This window comes from Ochotona princeps, chromosome 1 (assembly GCF_030435755.1).
Source record: "Ochotona princeps isolate mOchPri1 chromosome 1, mOchPri1.hap1, whole genome shotgun sequence".
Taxonomy (NCBI): Eukaryota; Metazoa; Chordata; class Mammalia; order Lagomorpha; family Ochotonidae; genus Ochotona; species Ochotona princeps.
The window spans coordinates 106,612,410-106,632,388 of record NC_080832.1 but is presented as its reverse complement, the minus strand read 5'-3'; the positions used below and the strand labels follow the sequence as shown (position 1 = coordinate 106,632,388).

Genomic DNA, 19,979 nt, shown 5'->3' with positions numbered 1-19,979 from the left:
CCCCCCCTCCGGCCCCCGGGCCACTCCCCGCGTCGTGCGCAGCCCGCCGAGAACCAGTGAACCGTGTGGGAGCAGGACGGGGCCGTTCCTCCAAGCTGCAGCGAGAGGCCAGCTTTTACAAAGCGCCCCCAACCCCCAGCCTGAGTCCGAGAACAAGGTGAAGCCCCGGGGTTCTCCCCGCCTGCCCTTCTCTTTCCGATCCGGAGCCCGGCGCCTTCTTCCCCTCCACCACCACGGCCCCACTCTTCTCTCCCCTAAAGTTCGGTCCACGTGGTCACCTCTGGCTCGCGGCAGGCGGCCTCGCCGGGTGAAAGCGCCTGCACCTGCTTTAGGCGAATTATGGTAGCGCTAGAAGTTGGTCGGCCCTCCCCGCGTCGCTCGCCGCTCCCTCCTCCTCCTCCCTCGCTCTCGGCGCGCTCCCTCCTTCCCCTCCGCCCGCCTCCCGCGTCCCCGCCCGCCCCGCCCGCGCGCCGCCCGCTCGCAGCCACTCGCAGCCCCGGCGCAGTCGCAGCCCCTCGGAGTCTGGAGCCGGCCACCCCTGCGGATCGGACGGTGCGGCCGGCGGCCGGGACGGAGCCCCCCACGGCCCGCGGAGAGGGCGCGGCGCAGGCGGTGGCGGCGGTGGCGGCGGCGGCGCGGCGGGGAGGAGCCCGGGGCCGGAACCAGGGCTGGGCCGGGGGCGGGGACGCCGGGGTCCTGGAGCCCAGGAGCCGGAGCGAGCTAGCGAGCGTCGCGGGAGGACCGGGAAGGAGGAGAAGCAGCACCCGGAGCGAGCCGAGCTGCTCACAAAGTGCGATGCCCCGGCGGGGCTGAAGCGCGCGGCGGCGGGGAGGACGCCCGAGAGCGGCGCGGCGCGGGCCGGCGCGGAGGGGCAGCCCCGGCGGGCGGCGGCGGCGGGCCCGGCTGCGCCCCGAGCGAGCCCCATGCCCGGCGCCGACTGACGGGCCGGAGCCCGCACGGAGCGACCGGGCGGGACAGGTAGGTGGCGGGTCGGGCCGGCACCGAGTGGGGGCTGGGCCGGAGCCCAGACCAACTCCCTCACTCGCGCGCACTCTCTCGCCTGCTTCTGGCTCACTTTGTGTTTGCAAACTGCCCGCCGCAGCCGCGCCGGGCGCCGGGAGGAGCCGGGCCCCGGCCGGCGCACTTTGTTCCAACTAGGGCCAGCCCCGGCGCACTGACCCCACGCAGCCGCGACACTCCGCCCCCCGGCCGGGCCCCCGCGGGCAGGAGCTCCGCAGGGAACAGGTGGGGGCCGCGGCGCGGCGATCGGGAAGGGGGGAGGGGGTAACCCGGAGGCCGGCGTAGTGGTGGTGGTGGGGGGGCGGTTGGAGGGAGCCACTGAAAGCCGGCCTCCCCCCAACTGCAGCGCCTCCGCCCCCTGCCTGGCCGCAGGGATGGGGTGTAGGAGGGCGCGACACCCCCTTGCCTCGAATCAGACAAAGACTGCTTCCCGGGCCGGACCGGCTGGGGCTGCGGAGGGAAGCGGGCTCCCCCCCCTCGCTGCCCAGCTCCAATCTGCGCGGGACACCCTGAGACGCACCACTAGCCGAGGGACCCAAGGCTTGCCCCGGGTTCCACCGAGGGCACCCCCCCTTGGAAGCGCCGGGAGCTTTCGTCCGCTTCTCCCCATTCTTCGCACGGCTCTGAGATCGAGTGGAAAAGTTCTTGGGGAGTTAGGAGCGTCTGGAAATGGTCCTTAGGACTTTGTGCGCCGCCAGAGAATGGGGCGGGGGGGGGCATTGGACTACTCGCCTCGTTTGGGGAGAGCTTCCACCCCACCTTGGAGGGGGTGGCCAGTGCCCGGAGGCCAGTGGGGAAGAATGTACCGGCGTAACCAAACTGGACCTCACCTTCCATCCCAGACCAGGGCCTCTGCTGTCCCCCACGGCGACCCCCATACTTTTCCCAGACCGATCCCTGCGACGCTCCCGCCTCGCGCGCCCGTCAACAGCAAACTTCCTTGAGTTGTGCCCGAGGAGAGAGCCTTTGGCGCTAGCATTCGGGGGTACCCCCGAATATCCTGGGCCATTGCATGTGTTAAATTTAATGATTTCGCGGGATGCGGATTCGGACAGAGGCCCCGATGGCGGCGAATCTGTCTTCTCCCGTCTAACTGGGGCCACCTGTGAACCGGCTGGCGCCCCAACCGCCACCGCCTTGGCTGGAGGGAAAGGATAGGGGTCTCAGAGCCGGAGCTTGGCCCGCACCTCCCGTCTCTGCCTCCCTCCTTTCCCGGTCTTTTGCCAGCGATCGCCAGGTGGATCCTTCCTCCGCTCTGTTGGCACCTGGGAGTTGGTATCCGGAGGTCAGTGCCCCGGCGCAGGCTCGCACGACCGCTGCCTTCAACACGAAGCTAGGGCAGGGGTGAGGGGACCCCCGAGGAGCAAACCTAGCCCTGAGGCAGCCCCTCAGGCAGTTTCGGTGGAAGCCCAGGTGTATTTTGGCCGATGCGGGTTTTCGTTTTCTTTCTTTTTTTTTTTAACGTGAACTTGAACATCTTCTTGTTTGTGTCCAAGTGCCCGCCTTGGCCCCCCGGGGACTGAACTGGACTGGGTCTGGAAGGAATTTGGGGTGGGGGGCGGTTTGTGGAGTAATGGCTGGGGTTTGCCCAGGTGCCCCGCAGGTGGTGAGTGCTGCTGGTGGCTGAGGAGGGTAGCATCCATTCCCATTGCCAGCCCTTTAGCTGACTGTCGGCAAAGGTTCTGCATCCAAGCAGCACTGGGTGCCCTAAGCTCCCCACGTTTAGCAGGTGAGCTTAGAGTTTGGCCTGGGGCCCTGCACCAGGATGCCCAAAGGGCTCACCTAGGACAACCTCTGTCCACCCCCTCAGGGAGGGCTGCAGGCTTACTTGCTTTTTTTTCTTTTTCTCTTTTTTTTCCTTTCAACTTGAGAAACTTTGTCTCCAGAGCTCTTTGTCGCCTGGTGGCAGGAGGGAGGAAGCCAGGACTGTACTGGGGGCCGGCTCCCCTGGCTGCCGACCTCCGAGTATCTACAGTCTGTGCTGGGGGGCTCCCCATCTGGTGTTGTTCCAGGCTCTTGGGCAACCAGGTGGAGGGGGAGGAGATGGTGCCGCTGCTGCTGCAGGGGGACCCCCTTTGGCCCCATACCAAGGCCCCCACCCCGTACCCTGCCACATCTAAGTCTTTCCTCATGGCCCCTCAGGGCCCGCTTTCTCCTGGTGCTGGCCTTGGCACCAAGTTGGGGAAACTTTCTCTCCTGGCACTAATGGTTGCCCCTCTCCCCCCACCCCAGCCTTCCCCTCCCCCCACCAGTGGGGCTTATGTCTTTCTCCCAGTCCTGGACAGGTTCCCTGGGATTGTGGGATTGGGGAACCCCTGAACCCTGGAAGAAAATGGCCAGATACCAAGGCTGGACAGTGGTGGAGACAGGGCCAACTGACTGGGCCTGCAGCTTTCTGTGTGGGTGCTTGTTAGGGCACCCCCTCACCTCCCCAGACACCCCATCCCCCTTCTGCCTTGGGCCAGAAACTTCCTTTCTGGCTTCAGGCAGGTAGGTCCCTTCTTGCCTGGAATGTGCACATCCTGCTGGGCCCCTACTCTAAACACGCTCTTCCTTGGTGGAGAGTGAGGGGAGGGAAGGGGAACATGGGGCACTTTCTTTTGATGCAGTAATTCCCTACACCTCTACTGAGCCCCCCATTCTGCCTGGGCAGGTTCCTAGGCTGGGTACTGGGGATGCCCAGGCCATGCAGGCTGGGGTGTGCTCCCTGGATCCCAGTTTGTTGGGGTTGGAGAGACCGCAAGACTTTCGCAGCAAAGAGAAGGGTGGGAGCTGGCTCTCAGTTTCAGACTAGAGGTATGAGTGGGGGAGGGGAGGGAAGAGGAGGAGAAGGGAGAGAAGAGGAGGAGAGGGGAGGGGAGGGGAGGAGAGGGGAGGGTCTCTTCCCCAGGGAGCTAGAAGCCTACCCTGCTGGTCCTATTCCCTCTGTCCCTGGACCTTAGCCCTGAAAGTTTCTTAGGGCCTCATCCCCAGTGCTAGCCCGGCACTTCCATCCCAAGCAGGTACAATGGCTTTGCTTCTTCTAATAGCTCCCACCATGTGAGAGAATTGTTTCTGCCACCCAGGGGCCCCTGGCAGTACTCCTTCTTTTCTCAGGTAGCACTGCTCCCGCTGGTCTCTCAGACTTTGGGGAAGCAGGTGTGATGTTTAACCGGACACTGAAGGCCTGCCAGCCGAGGGGAGAACACTGGGGCCCAGGGCAAGGAATCTGCGGGGGAGGGGCTCCCTAGCACAACAGTACTTCTGAGTAGAAAGGGCCTTGGAGCTTGGTGGTAGAGATGGTACTCAGGGGAGCTTAATTAAGCTCTTGGAACCTTAATTTTCTTGGGCTGTAAAGTAGGTCAGTACTTACTCCCCACTATCGAGAGGCTGGGAGCTGAAGGAGGGAACGAATGTGAAGTACCTTGCTTGATGCTTGGCTGGGGGAGTGCCAGTCTAGGGGTGACTTTTTGTGTGTGGTCATTTTTATTGTTGGTTGGCTAGCGTTGTCCCAGCTGGATGTTGGACTGTGTACTGCAAATACTGGACTCTTCACCTTCATTTTGTTGAGTTGGGGAAAAAGAAGCCCTGAGAGAGGAGGTGACTTGCCTATGATGACACTGTGATGACGCAGTAGCCGAGCTGGGACTGTAGCCGAGGCTCTGCCTCCCAGTGTAACCCTTAGGGCTCCAGTCACTGCTGCATGGAGGGGGTCCGGTTCCTCCCAGCCCTTTCCTCCTCCTCCTTCCCACAACCTGTGGAGGCTTCCTTCTCCTCCCTCTGGCATGAAGGCTCTATCTTGCCTTCCTCTGTGCTCTGTAAGGGAAGGTGTGGGCTCAGGAACCAGCCTTTCACAACCGGGAATGATCCTGGAGTGTCCCCCAGACCCTCCCAAAGTTGTCCGTGGAGACTAACATGGATCTGGGAGGAGGAAGCCGGAGCGAGCTCCCCCTCTCTTAAGAAGGAAGGTTTCTGGAGTTTGCAAGCTCTTAGCTACTTAGCTGTAGGGCAGGTGTAAGGCAGCAGGTCACCAGCCAGCCTGGGACCTCCTCCTGAATGGCTCATGTCTGAGAGGAAAAAACAAACTTCCCCGCAGCTTGAAGTACCGGCTCATCTTCAGCAGCAGGCGGCAGCTGCCGCCAGCGTTGCTTTGGGAAAGTGTGGAAACAGGCGCCCCACTCACAGCCACTTCTGCCATGCCGGGAAGCAAAGCAGGAACCCTCCCAGCTTTTTGGCATGCTCTGTGACTGTTCTGAGGATGGAGGGCTCGGTGAGGGAGAGAGAGCTCCTGGGTTCTTGCAGAGCCTTTACTGCAGACAGCAGCTCACATACATTAGAAGAAAGCAGTAGCAAAAGGTCCCTGTGTCCACAGAGTGTTGGGCTGTGGTGGCCACTGGGCCTCCGCCTGGCTGCTCTTGTCTGGTATACAGGATTACAATCTCCTGGCTCTTCTTCCAGCACAGGCCTGCTCACCTTTCTTTTTTTCTAGCCTGGTTAATAGTCCCACCTCCCTGGGCTGAATCCTCTACTCTCCCCCTCACTGCCCCACCCCACTTTCACCTTCTTCTCTCACCAAGCCTGAGGCTGGATGGGGTTAGTTGGTGGTGCAAGATGGCAATGGTATTTCCCACCCAGGGAGGTTCTGATGGCACCTGAACTGGTTGATGGGGGGAGGGGTCGGGGAACAGAATGGTGGATTTTCCTGGACTGTGCAAAGTCTGTAGAATCCAGACCTTCTGGCATTTGTTCAAGGGAGTCAGAGCTGATAGGAGTGGAAGTTATCCAGGATTCTGACTGGCAGGAAGGGAGGAAGGGCTGTGAAATGCTGGCCTAGGGAATGGAATTGTATCCATTCAGCACACGTGGAGGAGTACCTACTGTGTGCAGGGACGTGTAAGAGAAACCCAGGGAAGAGGTGATCTGAAAGATGCCTCCCTTGGTGGGCTCGGCAGTGTGGCCTAGTGGCTAAGGTCCTTGCCTTGGTCCCATATGGCCGCTGGTTCTAATCCCGGCAGCTCCACTTCCTCTCTATCTCTCCTCCTCTCAGTATATCTGACTTTGTAATAAAAATAAAATAAATCTTAAAAAAAAAAAAAAAGATGCCTCCCTTGCAGTTTGGAAAAATCTGAGCAGGTGCAGGAGTGCCTGTCTGCTGGTGGGTACTGGCTGGCTGTGGCAGGCTCTGGCCTGATGTCCGCTAGTAAGGTGGAATGTTGATACTGGCCTGAAGAGAGTCCTGAGCAGGACCTTGTGGCCTGAAGGCAAATTGAGGAGTGGGCAGCTGAGGCTGGAGGGCTGGAAGTAGTGAAGTGGGATTAGAGTTCTGGCTACCCGCTCCTAGGAGGAGGTTGGTTTCGTTTCATTTCATTTCGTTTTTCTTTTCTTTCTTTTCTTTTCTTTCTTTCCTCCTCCCTCCTCCCTCCCTACTTCCTTCCTTCCTTCTTTCCTTGATTTGCTTTTATTTGTATTGGAAAGTCAGATATACAGAGAGGAGGAGAGATAGGAAGATCTTCCATCTGTTGATTCACTCCTCAAGCGGCCAGAGCTGCCAGAGCAGAGCTGATCCGAAACCAGGAGCCCTGAGCCTCTTCTGGGTCTCCCACATGGGTGCAGGGCCTCAAGCCTTGGGTCCATTAGGAGGAGGTTTCTATACTTTTTTGAGTAGCTGGTGTTTCCAGGAGACCCAGACCTGGAGAAATTGGGCCAAGGGACGGTGGTAGTACATCCCCTGCTTCCCCCGCCCCTGCCCCTCCAAGGGTGGAAAGTTCTCCAGCACACGCAGCTCCTGTCCTGGAAGGAAAAAATGTGCTGGTGAGACTCTGAGCAAAAGAAGGAACCTCAGGTTGTCTGAAGGGCAGCAGCCGTAAGCACTCAGGCTGGATTCTGAAGGCTTTTGGCTCTCTAGAAGGGAGCTGCAGGTGCCTCTGAGAGGGGCTGTGTCCAGGGTACAGAGTCAGCCCCTCCTTTGGGAAGCCTCCAGGATCCTCACCTCCAACCCCTTCCCCGCCTGGCTACCCCTCCGCAGTTTAGCGTGCTTTGGGCTGATCTACCACCAAAGGAGTGTATAGCCACAGTGCTCCTGACAGTGGCTGTTGGTGGGGCAGCATGGAGATTTGAACTTGGGAATGTAGTGCCTCCTATTTGAGGTCCTCCCCTGGATGCGGAGAATAAATGCAGCACCAGGCAGCTCCAACTGGTGTCTGGGGTGCTAGGGCGGCGGCTCAGGCCTCCTGGCCTGTGTCTTTCAGAGTGGGCCACCCATGCTGTGTGCTATATTCCTGTGTGTTCAGGAAGATTCTGTGAGTCTGGGTGGTAAACAGGGTCTGGACCCTTCTTGGGTACACCATGAGGGGCCCCAGGAAGTGCCCAGTCATCACCTTCGTTTTAAAGATTTATTTTATTTTCATTGGAAAGTGAGATATATGGAGAGGAGGAGAAACAGGAAGATCTTCTGTCCATTGACTCACTCCCCAAGCGGCCGCAACGGCTGGAGCTGCCAGAAGCTGAGCCAATCTGAAGCCAGGAGTCAGGAGTTGAGCCTCCTCCAGGTCTCTCACTTGGGTGCAGGGTCCTAAGACTTTGGGCCATCCTCGACTGCTTTCCCAGTGAGCTGGATGGGAAGCAGGGCCGCTGAGATTAGAACCTGCGCCCATATGGGACCCCTGCCCATGCAAGAAGACTAACCGCTAGGCTACTGCACCGGTCCCCCAGCCATCAACTTCTTAAGCCAACTGGTCCTCTCTGGGTTTGCCTACAGACAATTGGGGGAGGGAGCACCTGTGGGCCCCTCTCATCACCCCCTCCTCTCCTTCCCGAAGCTGTGTGTTAGGAACCAGATGGAAGTGCCTTGGAGGGCCCCACACATTCCCTCTTTGTTCCAGCAGTGTCCCAAGCCTCCTGCCCAGTGGGTTTCACCCAAAAGGGGCACTGTGGAGCCCCAGGGCTGGGGACCTGGCAACCCCTGCCTGTCTCCTCTTTCCCAGTTAGGCACAGGAGCCTGATTAAAAGGGGTGCTGCCTATCCCCCTCCCACCTGATCCCCATCAGCGAGATTTCCCTTCATCAGAATCTCACATCCTCCAGAAATTAATTTGATGCCTCTTGTTATCAATTAATTGAATCTCGTAGGGAGAGAGAGAGAGCTCCATAAGGCAGGCAAGACAGGCTTTGGCTTGGCCCTGGTGCTTTGCCGTTACCCCTCCCCCTTCACACCGGGACAGCTTTCCCCTCCCCGCCATCTCTGTTCTCCTGCCTTGTTTTTAATTTTACATATTTCTTAAAACAAAACCACTGCTCTGAGACTCATACTTTTGGAGGCTGTGGGATGGAGGACCAAGGGAAATCCTCTGCCCTGCCTCCTCTCGTGATCTCTCTTCAAATAGACACAACCTCACCCTCAGAATTTGGCCCTGATCCTGACCTGGTATGCTGCAGGGGCTACTAGTGAGAAACTTGGGGAGAGTGGCGGTGGGGAGGGCACAGGTTGCACTCCAGTTGGAGGAAGCTGGCCACAGGACCAAGTGTGGGTGGGAGTTCTCCACTGGCTGTCTTAGTCTTTGCTCTGGTTCCACCTTTTCTAGAAGAGCTAGAGTTAAGAAGCAATGCCCCATACAGGGCTGACCCTTACAATGTAGGGCAGAGGGCACAGGTGTGTGGTACCTGCTGGCGAGTGCATACCCCACTTCCAGGGCAGGCATTTTCACAGGCATGTGGCAGTCCTGGGTTCTGTTCCCTGAATGTGAAAGCTGCGGTTTGGGAAGATGATTCTAGAAGGCTTTTCTCTTAGGAAATCTGGGAGGGAATCATGGCAGGTGGGAGGAGGTAGCCACCAGAGACACCCCAGAAGAGTTGTGCTTGTCCTCATCCTCACAGCGGCAGGTGGGGATCACTGTTACTGTCGCTTGAGAGACCCAGGCCCACACAGGTGATTGGATCCTGCCTCTGGGAAGGAAGTGCTGACTATGAGGGCCAAAGTCCCAAATGGACCGCCTTCACTGCATGACACACGCTGCCCGTTACTCTGGTGAACATCTTCAATGTGGCCACCGACTCTGAGCCGGCCTTTTTGCATGGCAAGGATGGACTGTGACGTGGTTACAGCCACTGCCCCTCTACCTCTTCCCTGGCCTCCCCGGGGACCAGCAGAGCCCTGAAGAGCATTTGTTAGGGTCACCCTCCCAGCCCCAGTGTTCTCCAAGGAAAACCTAGGAAGCCCTCCTCTGAAAGACGATAGGATAAGGTGCAATAAGAACTCTGAAGGCCTGTGAGGACCACCCTCCCCCCCCACCCAAATCAGATCCCCACTGTGCCACAGAGAACTGGTGCTATTGGGCAGCTGACCTGGGGGGAATACTGAAGCCTTGGGACTCCAGGAGCCTATTCCAGCTGAAGCCAAACCAACTCTGCCTGGTGAGCCCCCTCTGTGAAAACCATCAGTCTCCACTCCACCTTACTTTCTTTGTGCACTCTTTTTGCTGGGGGTGATAGCAACTTCCTGTCAAGGAGGGACGTGTGGAACAGGAGAGCCAGGGGAGGACCTTGCACCACTGCAGATTGTCCTGTGGCTGGGTTTTGGGCGCCTCTGAGTCATGCCCAAGAAGACCCGTTGGAATGCATTCCAGGGCCCAGGGAGGGCCAGGCCAATGGTCTATAGCAGCCTGGCTGGAGCTTTTTCTCTTGTGCCCATGGGAGTTCCTGATGCCAAGGGCACCCCTAGAACCAGGCTCCAGATGGTCATCCAGGCCCTGGGCAAGTTGCCCCTACCCCCTTCGCCGGCAGGCCCCCCACGGAAGACGTCACTATTTAATTAGCCATCTCTGATTAACCAAACTTGGCATTCGGCTTCTCTTGCCCTCATCTTTCCCAGCTCCGAATCAATGGCTTTGATATGCTAATTAGGGAGTAATTTAATTTCAAAAGGCCGCAATTAACAAGGGTGTTGTGGACATGCTGTAGTTAAGCGGAGTAATCTAATTTGCATTAGTAACAAGCAGGGACTAATTAGAAGCTTAATTAGACACTTAGATGGCTCTTATGTTTACTTTCTTAATGAGATGGAGTGGGATCTTTGGTTCCCGCTCGCTCTTTCCCCGTTGTGGTGAAGTCTTCCTTCTGGTAGGAAGGCGTGAGGAGGGACGCCCCTGTTCCAGGGCCTGGTAGAGGTGTTCTGGGGCCAAGGCAAGCCAAAGGTAAACTGGTGCGTAGTGGTGAGAGATGTGTGTGTTATATGAGGATTGCGGGGCGCATGCCTCTGGCCCGGCCGCCTCTAAGGCCAGGTGCAGGGGAAGAGCATTGGTTTGGAGGTCAGCAGGGCCACCTGGTTTGGGTTTGGCTCAGCCACTTTGCAGCCAAGTGACCTTGTCAAATCCCGGAGCAAATCCCTGGAGGTGTGATTCCTGCCTCTCTCAGTTCAGCACAGGCCTGTGGGAAGGGGATCTGAGGACTCTTAGAATCGAACAGGTTCGTGTCTGGTGTGCTGGAGCCCCTGGCAGGCTTTCCAGGGGCCTGCTCCCAGGCAGGTCACACCAACCTGCACTTGTTGTATAAGGGCAGAGTTTCTCAACCCTAACTACATTTGAGCTTCAGAACACTTGAGAAAGCTTTGCTTTTTTCACGTATCCAAGCCCAGGTCCAACTCCTTGTCAGATTTAGCAGATGAGCTACAATGGGGGCATTGTAGCATATATATATATATATATATATATTATATATATATGCATTGTAGTATGTGTGTGTGTGTGTATATATATATATATGCTTTAACATTCTCCCAGGTGAGTCTGTTGTGTTGGGCAACTTCAGAAAGTTTCTGGAAAGTAGAGTTAAAAGGCAAGTTTAACTTAAAATCCATGCACAGTTTACTTCTAATGTGCATTTCTTGAGCTTTTTGAAGGTGTGGATCTCAAAAATGTTTTGTGCTGTAATAAACTATTTTTAAGGTATTTTTTGCTTTATATTTGAAAGGCACATTACAGAGAGAGGAGAGACAAAGATCTTCCATCCCCTGCTTCAATCCCCAAAATGTTCTCCATGATCAGAGATGGGCAGATCCAAAGCTGGGAACCAGAAACTTCTGGTCTCCCACGAGGGTGCAGGGCCCCAAGTGTTTGGGCCATCCTCTATTACTTTACCAGGCCACCAGCAGGGAGCTGGATCCGAGAAGTGGAGCAGCTGGGACTTGAACTGGTACCTGTATCGGAAATTCAGTTTTCCAGGCTGCTGGCCCTATAGTAAACTTTTAAATTCAGTGTTTTTGTTTTGTTTCCCAACAGTGAACATGTTAGCAAAGTTTAATGAAGAGAATGCACTTGACAGACCAGGCAGGCATCTCAAATACAGAACTGAGAGCAAAAGCCTCCTTGTAGAAGCTATACTTACCTATCAGCATGCTTCTCGCCTGTGTGTCACTTTTTTCCTCTGTCCAGTCATGAGTCACCTAAGAGCAAGTAGTGTTTTATTCATCCACTGTTTGTCCAGGCCCTAGGACCCTGCGTGTTGAGAGTCAAGTGCAGGGAAAGGTCCCCAGGCCCAGCCATATGTCCAGTGTACTCACCCAGATTTGACTGAGTATGCCGAGTTGCCTTCTCAGTGTTCCCTGCGGGATCCAAGGACCATGCTGGAGAAAGCTGGGAAGAGTGGAGGGAAATGAGTAGGAAGGCCAGGGCATGTGGACCTTCCTGAGATGCAGGTGCACTGCTGTAGGTGAGGAAGACAGGTACCGGTTTTATAGACATCTGAGAATAAATGTATCAAAACCATCAATAATATGTTACACCTTTTAAACCTGTATCCTAGGCAAATGGTCAAAAACTGCACAGTATCCTCTTCCCAGAAAGGAATACCTGCAGAGTCATAGGAAAAAAAATTAGTAAGCAAATAAATAAGGTAATAGCCTAGATGTTATTCGAGGGGATAGGCTAAATAAGTTTTGGAACATGCAGCCCACCAAGCAACTGTATCACCATTAAATGCCGATGCTAAAATATTTGAAGTCATGTGGAAATGCTTGTGATAGTAAGTGGTGAGTGGAAAAGTCGGAACATTCAATCTGCACTCAGATTATGACCCCAGCCTCATTTTTTAAATGTTTACCAAATGAAAGCAAGAGGGGATTGACTGCAGGGAGAGATCACCAGAAGGCTAGAGCACTGCTTGCTAAGAGTGTAAGCACTCCTTGTATTTTTTTCCTCCTAAAATATTTTACTGAAATATTAATAACTTTTAAAATTAGAAAATGAAGTGGCGGGTATGGCACGATAACCCAGTGGCTAAAGTCCTCACCTAACATGTGCAGGACTCCATATGGGCACCAGTTCATGTTTGTCCTGACTGTTCCACTTCCCATCCAGCTCCCTGTTTGTGGCCTGGGAAAGCAGTTGAGGATGGCTCAAAGCCTTGGGACCCTGCACCTTCAGATTGGCTTAGCTCGGGCTGTTGTGGCCACATGGGGAGTGAACCAGCAGATGGAAGATCTTTCTCCTTCTCTCTGTGAATTTGACTTTCCAATAAAAGTGAATAAATCTTGAAAGAAAAGAAATTGAGGATTTTGGGGCCCAGCGCAATGGCTCAGTGGCTAAAATACTTGCCTTATAAGCACCAGATTTCCGTATGGGCACCGATTTATGTCCCAGCTGCTCTGCTTCAGTTCTGTTCTGCTTTTCCATTAAAAATAAATAAATAAATACGAAGTGGTTTGAAGTTCGGGAGAGAACCTGGAACAGACAGTGCCCAAATGGCAGCTTTCCCTCCCAGATGGAAGGCTTTGTAGTGGCCTTGCAGTTAGGGGTGTCCTGTTCCTGCCCCTTGTTCTAAGCTCCAAGAGCCCTCCAACCACCATGCTCAGGAGAGATCTTGAGTGGCCCCAATAGTTGGGGCAGATGGCTCCTAGGATCTTACAAGCCATTTAGGGAGATCCTCAGGCTTGGGCACGCAGGCAGAGATGGGAGTGAGGGTTGGGTGAGTTAATATATCAGCCTCTGACCCCTGCAAAGTGGATCCCCAAGTACAGGGAGGACAGGGATTCAGAGAAGGGTCAGGTAACTTCAGGAAGGAGGAGAATACATTTGACTAGGGAGAGAAGCTGCTGGCCTCAGCAGACAGCCCAGCAGCAGTGGTATTCACATCCCCAGAACTGGCTGGGAGCAGTAGCCACATTCTCACCCTTGAGTCCCCTTGACACTCCTCGAGGGGAGGCACAGGGTTGGAAGGGGGCATGGGATCAGTTTTGAAACCATAGCCTAGGGCCTGGTGCAGTGGCCTAGTGGCTAAAGTCCTGGCCTTGCATGTCCTCTGGGATCCCATATGGGCACAGGTTCTAATCTCAGCAGCCCTTCTTCCCATCCAGCTCCCTGTTTGTGGCCCGGGAAAGCAGTCAAGGATGGCCCAAAGCCTTGGGACCCTGCACCCGTGTGGGAGACCCGGAAGAGGCTCCTGGTTACAGGCTTCTGATTGGCTCAGCTCTGGCCGTTGAGGTCACTTGGGGAGTGAATCAACAGATGCAAGATCTTCCTCTCTGTCTCTCCTCTATGTATATCTGACTTTTCAATTAGAAAAAATTAAAAAGAAACCATAGCCCAGAATTAGGCTGAATTTTCAGACTACCAAGAGCAACTAATGTCTTCTTCATGCAGCTTTAAAATATATATATATTTGAAAGTGTGACAGGGAGAAAGAGAGAGATCTTGTACCTGCTGGTTCACTCCCCAAATGGATATAACAGCCAAGTATAGGCCACGCTGGAGTCAAGAGCCAGTAATTCCGTTCTTTCCCACATGGGTGGCAGGGACCCCAGCACTTGACCATCTTCCACTGTTTACCCAGGAGTGTTCACAAATGGCTGGAACTGAAGCAGGGTAGCTGGGAAGGACTTCAGCCAATGCTTGGATATAGGATGCTGATGCCACAAGTGCAAGCTTTCAGTTGCTACGCCACAGAGCGGGGCACCTGTGCAGCGTCTTGCTTCCCTCCAAGCAACCTTGAAGAAAAAACTTACTGGTATTAGGACCCTTGCTTCAGATAAGGAAAGCAAGACTCAGATTCAGAGACTCAAGACTCAGATAGGTGACCTCACACCTCAGTGTTACCAAGATAATCAGAGAAGGCCAGGGAATGGGGAAGCAGGTAGGATGGCACGAGAGTGGCAGGCGAAATAAGGTGGAGGACAAGGGGCTGCAGCCCATGGACCTTCCATGGGAACCCGTGGACCTCTGGGCCCAAGCTGACATGGGAGAGCAGTTCCTTGGCCTCTGTAGGGAGATGCAGCCTTCCAGTTGCAGGGAGGGTCACTGCTCATGGCTCTGAAAAGCTCTGTGCTTTCTGTTCCTTGACTTGAGTAAAAGCTGATAACAAGAAGACTAGAAAGGAAAGGAGAGAAGAGACAGGAGATGGGAATGGAAGGCATTCCTGCTCTGTCCTGTGTAGTATCCTATGAATCTTTATATTATCCAGAATTAGGTCCATTTCTGAGGCTCAGCTCTGCAAATCCTGAAACTCCTGGCTGCTTTTTCATAACTATGGACATTTGCACAATGCTGCTTCCCTTGTGTTCAGTGCACACTCTGCCTGGCCCACGCCTACTCACTCTGTATTTCTGTGCCTAACTGCAATTGGCTCAAAAGTGCATGCCTTCCTGGACCTTCTTCGGCTAAATGCTATCCCATTTATCTCCTGAACTCACATGTGATAGAACTTTTTTTTTTTTTTTTTTAAGCGAATTCATTCACTTGTGCCCTGATGTATCACTTGGCTCTTCTCTTGGGAATGTAAGCTCCACCAGAGCAGGGCCTGCACCCTGTGCTGTTCAGGTTAGCACACACACAGAATCAGGGGCACTGAGATATTCAAGTATTTGTTGAAGCCCTGAATGGTGGCAGGCTCTTTGCTGGTGATGGGTGCTCCCAGCCAGCCATTGGAGGAGAGAGGGGGATGAGTTTGTTCACGGGCAGACCTCCACTGGCACCTAAACTTTTCAAATAGACAAATGCCAAGATTGACCTAGAAAGAAGGAAGGTGAAAGGCTGGGCTGCATGACAGTTCTGCACGTCCAGCTCCTCAGTGCCCAGCTCAGGGATACCCTACACAGAGGTCAAAAGCTTCTGGAGAGGAATCAGGTGGTTGGGGCCACCAAGAAGCTTGTGACCAAAGTACAACATCGGCATCACCTAGAAACTGCTCATAAATACAGATTCTCAGGTCCAGTCTTGCAGTTACTCAGCCAGACTCTCTGGGGTTGGGATCCAGTGATGTGCGTGGGTGTGAGGGGGATTTTTTTTTTTTTTGGTGTGTTTGTTTATATGGTTTGTTGTGCCAGGACCCACTCAGGAGCCTGGAGTTTCATCTGGATGTCCCACGTGGATGCGGAAGCCCAAGAACTTGCACCGTGTCTTGCTGCTTCCCCAGGTGCGTTAGGGAGCTGAATTGAAGTGGAATAGCTGGGATTGAATCCAAACTGATGCCCATATGGGAAGCTGGTGTCACAGGTGGTGGCTTAACCCATGATGCCACAACACCTGTCCTGTGCTGTGTGTTTCAACAGCTTAAAGGTGAAATGAGCTCAAGCTTATGATCCCCTCACCCCGCCCCCCCATCTAAGTTTTTGCCCATTGTTCTCCCTTCCTATTCTGTTTTCAGAAGTTCTGTCTGGCCTTTATCACAATCTGCATCCTAATCTTTTTTGGAGATAGAAATTATATCCATGAGGATACTTCAGAAAGTCCATAGAAAATGTAATTTACAAAATAAGCTTATCTGGGTGCAAGAAATATTTTTTTAAAAAGATTTACTTATTTTTGTTGGAAAGGCAGGTTTACGGAAAGGAGAGACAGAAAGATCTTCCATCTGCTGGTTCACTCCCCAAATGGCCGCAATGGTCCGAGCTGAGCCATAAGCCTCTTCTGGGTCTCCATGTGAATGCAAGGTCCCCATCCTCTGCTGCTCTTCCAGGCTATGAGTAGGGAGTTAGATGAGAATTAGAGCAGCTAGGACATGAACCAGCGCCCATATAGGATGCCAAAATTTATAGGCAGAGGATTAGCCAATGGATCCGTCATGCCTGCTTCTACCCACCCCCAAGAATTCTTGAACTACACATAGGTTTTTCATAATGCACATTTTTTCCCCATAGATTTTAGAAAGACCCCCTCAGATGCATGGATTTTTTTTTTTTAAAGATTTATTCATTTTATTACAGCCAGATATATACAGAGGAGAGACAGAGAGGAAGATCTTCCGTCCGATGATTCACTCCCCAAGTGAGCCGCAACGGGCCGGTGCGCGCCGATCCGAAGCCGGGAACCTGGAACCTCTTCCAGGTCTCCCACGTGGGTGCAGTGTCCCAATGCATTGGGCTGTCCTCAACTGCTTTCCCAGGCCACAAGCAGGGAGCTGGATGGGAAGTGGAGCTGCCGGGATTAGAACCGGCGCCCATATGGGATCCCGGGGCTTTCAAGGCGAGGACTTTAGCCGCTAGGCCACGCCGCCGGGCCCAGATGCATGGATTTAAAACTATTTTGCACCAAAATAAGCTTATTGTTTGATGCCACTTTCCATAAACGTTTTGAAGTCCTCATGTGATAACTGCTTATAGTCCAGGTCTCATTATGGGAGGAGGAAAGGGCAGCCACCTTGTCCGGGGCGCAGACAAGCTTGTGCTGGAGGTTGGGGCTGGACTCCAGTGTATCAGCCTCTGGTATCAGGCTCCTGGCTCTGCTCCCTTCCAAACAGATCCTAGGTTTAACAGAGCTGGAAGCTGCTTGCTTCTTTGAATTGCAACTGCCACCACCATTCTGGGCACAGGCTACCTGTAGCCACTGCTGCTGAATGCATGGGAGTGCCCAGCGGGGGTGCATGTCCAGGAGCACACTGAGGGCTGCTCCCTCCCCTCCTTCTCTCCTTCCCTCACGGGTAAACTCCAGGCATCCATCAGTCTGTTAATTACACTAATTAGAGATCGTGGAGGTGTTAATTGGAAAACCCTGGTATTGTGCCTATTTGGGGAAGAAAACGTCAATAAAAATTAATTGATGAGTTGGCAGTGCCAGCGGCATGGGTTCGCGGCAAGGAGCAGGGTGTCGTGGCAAATGTTACAGCTCAGATTAAGTGATTGTTAATTAAATAGCTACGATAATTGGGCCCAGCGTGATAGCATAGTGGTTAAGGTCCTCGCCTTGCACGTGCTGGGATCCCATAGGGTCGCCGGTTCTAATCCCAGCGGCCCTGCTTCCCATCCAGCTCCCTGCTTGTGGCCTGGGAAAACAGTCAAGGATGACCCAAAGCCTTGGGACCTTGCACCCACGTGGGAGACCCAGAAGAACTCCTGGCTCCTGGTTTCGGATTGGCTCAGCTCCAGTCGTTGCAGTCACTTGGGGAGTGAGCCATCAGACAGAAGATCTTCCTCTCTGTCTCTCCTCTCTGTATATCTGCCTTTCCAATAAAAATAAATAAATCTTTAAAAAATTAGGCTACAGTAATTAATACTCGCTATACCATACCGGCCCGTGAAAAGGCACAAAGGGGTTCTCAGTGTGTGGGGTTCCTCTTATTGTCCCCTACCCGCAAGGCATCCTTACTATGCAGTTCCCCCGTTTTAGCTCCATAGTAGGTAGAGCTGGACACTTCGCACCAGGGTAGGGGGGCAGAGCTGGGTTAGCTCAGAGGGCATTCCCCCACCTTATATGAAGAACAGAGAGCCTTGGAGGCAGTAGGCACTCCCAGCAGCCCACAGGCACCCTCAGAGTGGAAGAGCAGCTGTGACTTTGACCCAGCTTCCTTCCTTAGCAGGGAGCCTGTGGGAGCCTCCTACATGCCCCAGCTCAGAATGGGAGACCAGGACCTGCCCAGGTGCTGGACCAGAGCTGCAGACAGAAATCCTGGAGCAGCCAGGGAAGGCTGCGTGGAGGAGGAGAGCAGTTTCAGTGAACCTGATTCCCCTGCTTTTCTACAAAAAGGAGCATCTAGCCCAAGGAGTGACTTGGGTTAGGAGCAGTGACTTGGCCAAGGTCACGCACCTGGGTCTTGAAACCAGACAATCTGATTCCTGGAGCTGCTTCCTTTCTCTCCAGGGTTGTGTTCCTGCTCCTTGCTGAGCCACCTAGGTGTCTATGGAAGGAGCTCTTGGAGCTGTACCCCAGGAACAGGGCAGGCAGCCCAGCACTCTAGCAGGTAAGGCCTTCTGGGAAAGGAACATCAGGTGTGACTCTGGAGGACTGACTGGTGGCTTCACGGCACAGGCTGGGCAGATGGCTGAACTGGCTGGAGCTGAGACCATCTCACTATATGGACAGAGGGGAACAGAGGTCCACAGGACAGTAAAGGACAGGGTTGCCACCACGCTGGTTTATGACTGAGCTCAGTGCCTACCTTCTCACGGACCCTACCTCTTGCCCTCAAAGGGACAGGGCACAGATACCTAGGCCTGCCTCCTGCAATCCTCCAACATTCTCTCCAGCTGGCTGGGCCCCAGACACTTACAGCCTGTGTACTCACAAAACAGGGAATAAAGGGGTGAGGTTGTGAAACTTGCCTGGGAGAGCTTGCCACCTTGGGCTCTTGAGGTGGAATGGGGGACTGTGGGTGGGCGGATAGGAGCAAGGAAAGAGGTGGACTCTGTGTGTGTGTGTGCGCGCGCGCGCGCGTGTGTAGGCTGAGGACCCCCGGGAGGGGACAGAGCGTGCCACATGGGAATTAATGCCATTCATACACCCTGCGGAAATGACTTTTCAAATGCATCTAATCTCAAGCATGCAAATGAGAGGCTTGCTTCACCCTGTTTAATATGAATGATCAGCCCTTGAATAGCTATTATTACACGCCACATTGCAGCAATTATGTTGTGCAGTGGGCGTCACTCCGGACCCCCTTCCCAAATAAAAAGACAGGAAAGAAAGGGACATGTCTGTGTGCATCCTGGGCCATCCTTTCTCTGCATTTCCCCAAACTTGCTGCCCCCATCAAGTGTAACTTTGTGGCATTCCTGCAAATGTTGGAAGGGACACACTCCCTCCCCAACCCTCTCGACAGGGAAAGCGGCTGGCCAGTCTTGTCCCTTTCTCCTGTGCTTGCAGTAACCCCTTGAGACTCTGGTCTTTGTCCCCTGGGGCCCAGGAATTCTCAGATCTCAGAGTGGCTCCCCTTGGAATCACACCTCCTCCTCCTCCTCCCCCCATAGCTGCTATCCTGCTGTCCAACCCCCACACCATTCCCCTCGCAGAGTTGCTATCCAGACCCCAGTTGAGAGGGGGTGTGGGAATTTGCAGGGGAGGGGGCTGGAACCTTGGGCTCTGGTGGGAGGAGCATGGTGTCCACCTCATCCATCATTGGGAAGCCACTAGCCCTTAGGCTGACATGGCTATTAAGGCCGAAGACCGAGTGCTCAATCTCTTCCGAACTGTCAACCCCATCGTCGGTCGCCTGCACCCCTGGCCCTGTTCCTCCTATGAACCCAGGAGTGGTAGTGAGATAGTGGGAGGAAAGCCTGCCCCCCGGAGGCCACAGAGACGAGCTGGGACAGGAACACTCAAATCATAGCAGGCAAGGGGCTACCCTCACATTACCTGCCTCCCTGCAGCTAGAAGGGACCAGAACAAGTGGCCCAGGAGGTTGGACAAAGAGTTCATGGGGAGTAAGCAGAGAGACTATGGGGATAGCTTGAGGGGAGGGCAGCACAGCAGTTTTCCTCCTGTGGTATCTAATCTGCCACCCCACCAGTTCAGGGAAACCCTGTGGTTCTGGACCTGCCTGGGCTGGACAGGGTCACAAGGGTAGGAAGGACCACTGGCAGACTCACTGGGCCTTGCTGCTGCAGGGCCTGGTTGGCCTTGGCCCCTGATGTCTCTGTGCAACCTGGGCCAGGTGAGCACTGTCCCCCCACCCCACTTGTCCCAGGCCTTCACCTTCTAGTTGGTGAAGCTGGAGAAAGGGGCTGGTCTGGGTCGGGGGAGACACAGTACACTGGCCAGGTGTACTGCTGTCTTATGGATTGACGTT

At 54.5% G+C, this 19,979-nt stretch overlaps 1 protein-coding gene across 3 annotated transcripts in view; it reads left to right on the top strand.

The window, feature by feature from the left end:
• Positions 1-494: 494 nt before the first annotated feature.
• FOXP4 (forkhead box P4) overlaps positions 495-19,979 on the top strand; it is a 50,070-nt gene continuing 30,585 nt past the window's right edge. The window contains exons 1-2 of one of the 3 annotated variants that reach the window (XM_058663336.1): positions 497-978; positions 18,056-18,155. The gene's annotated coding sequence lies outside the window, so the exon portion shown is untranslated. Of the gene's footprint in view, positions 979-18,055; positions 18,156-19,979 lie in introns of all 3 variants that reach the window. The other 2 variants (XM_058663343.1, XM_058663329.1) reach the window with 2 other exon arrangements.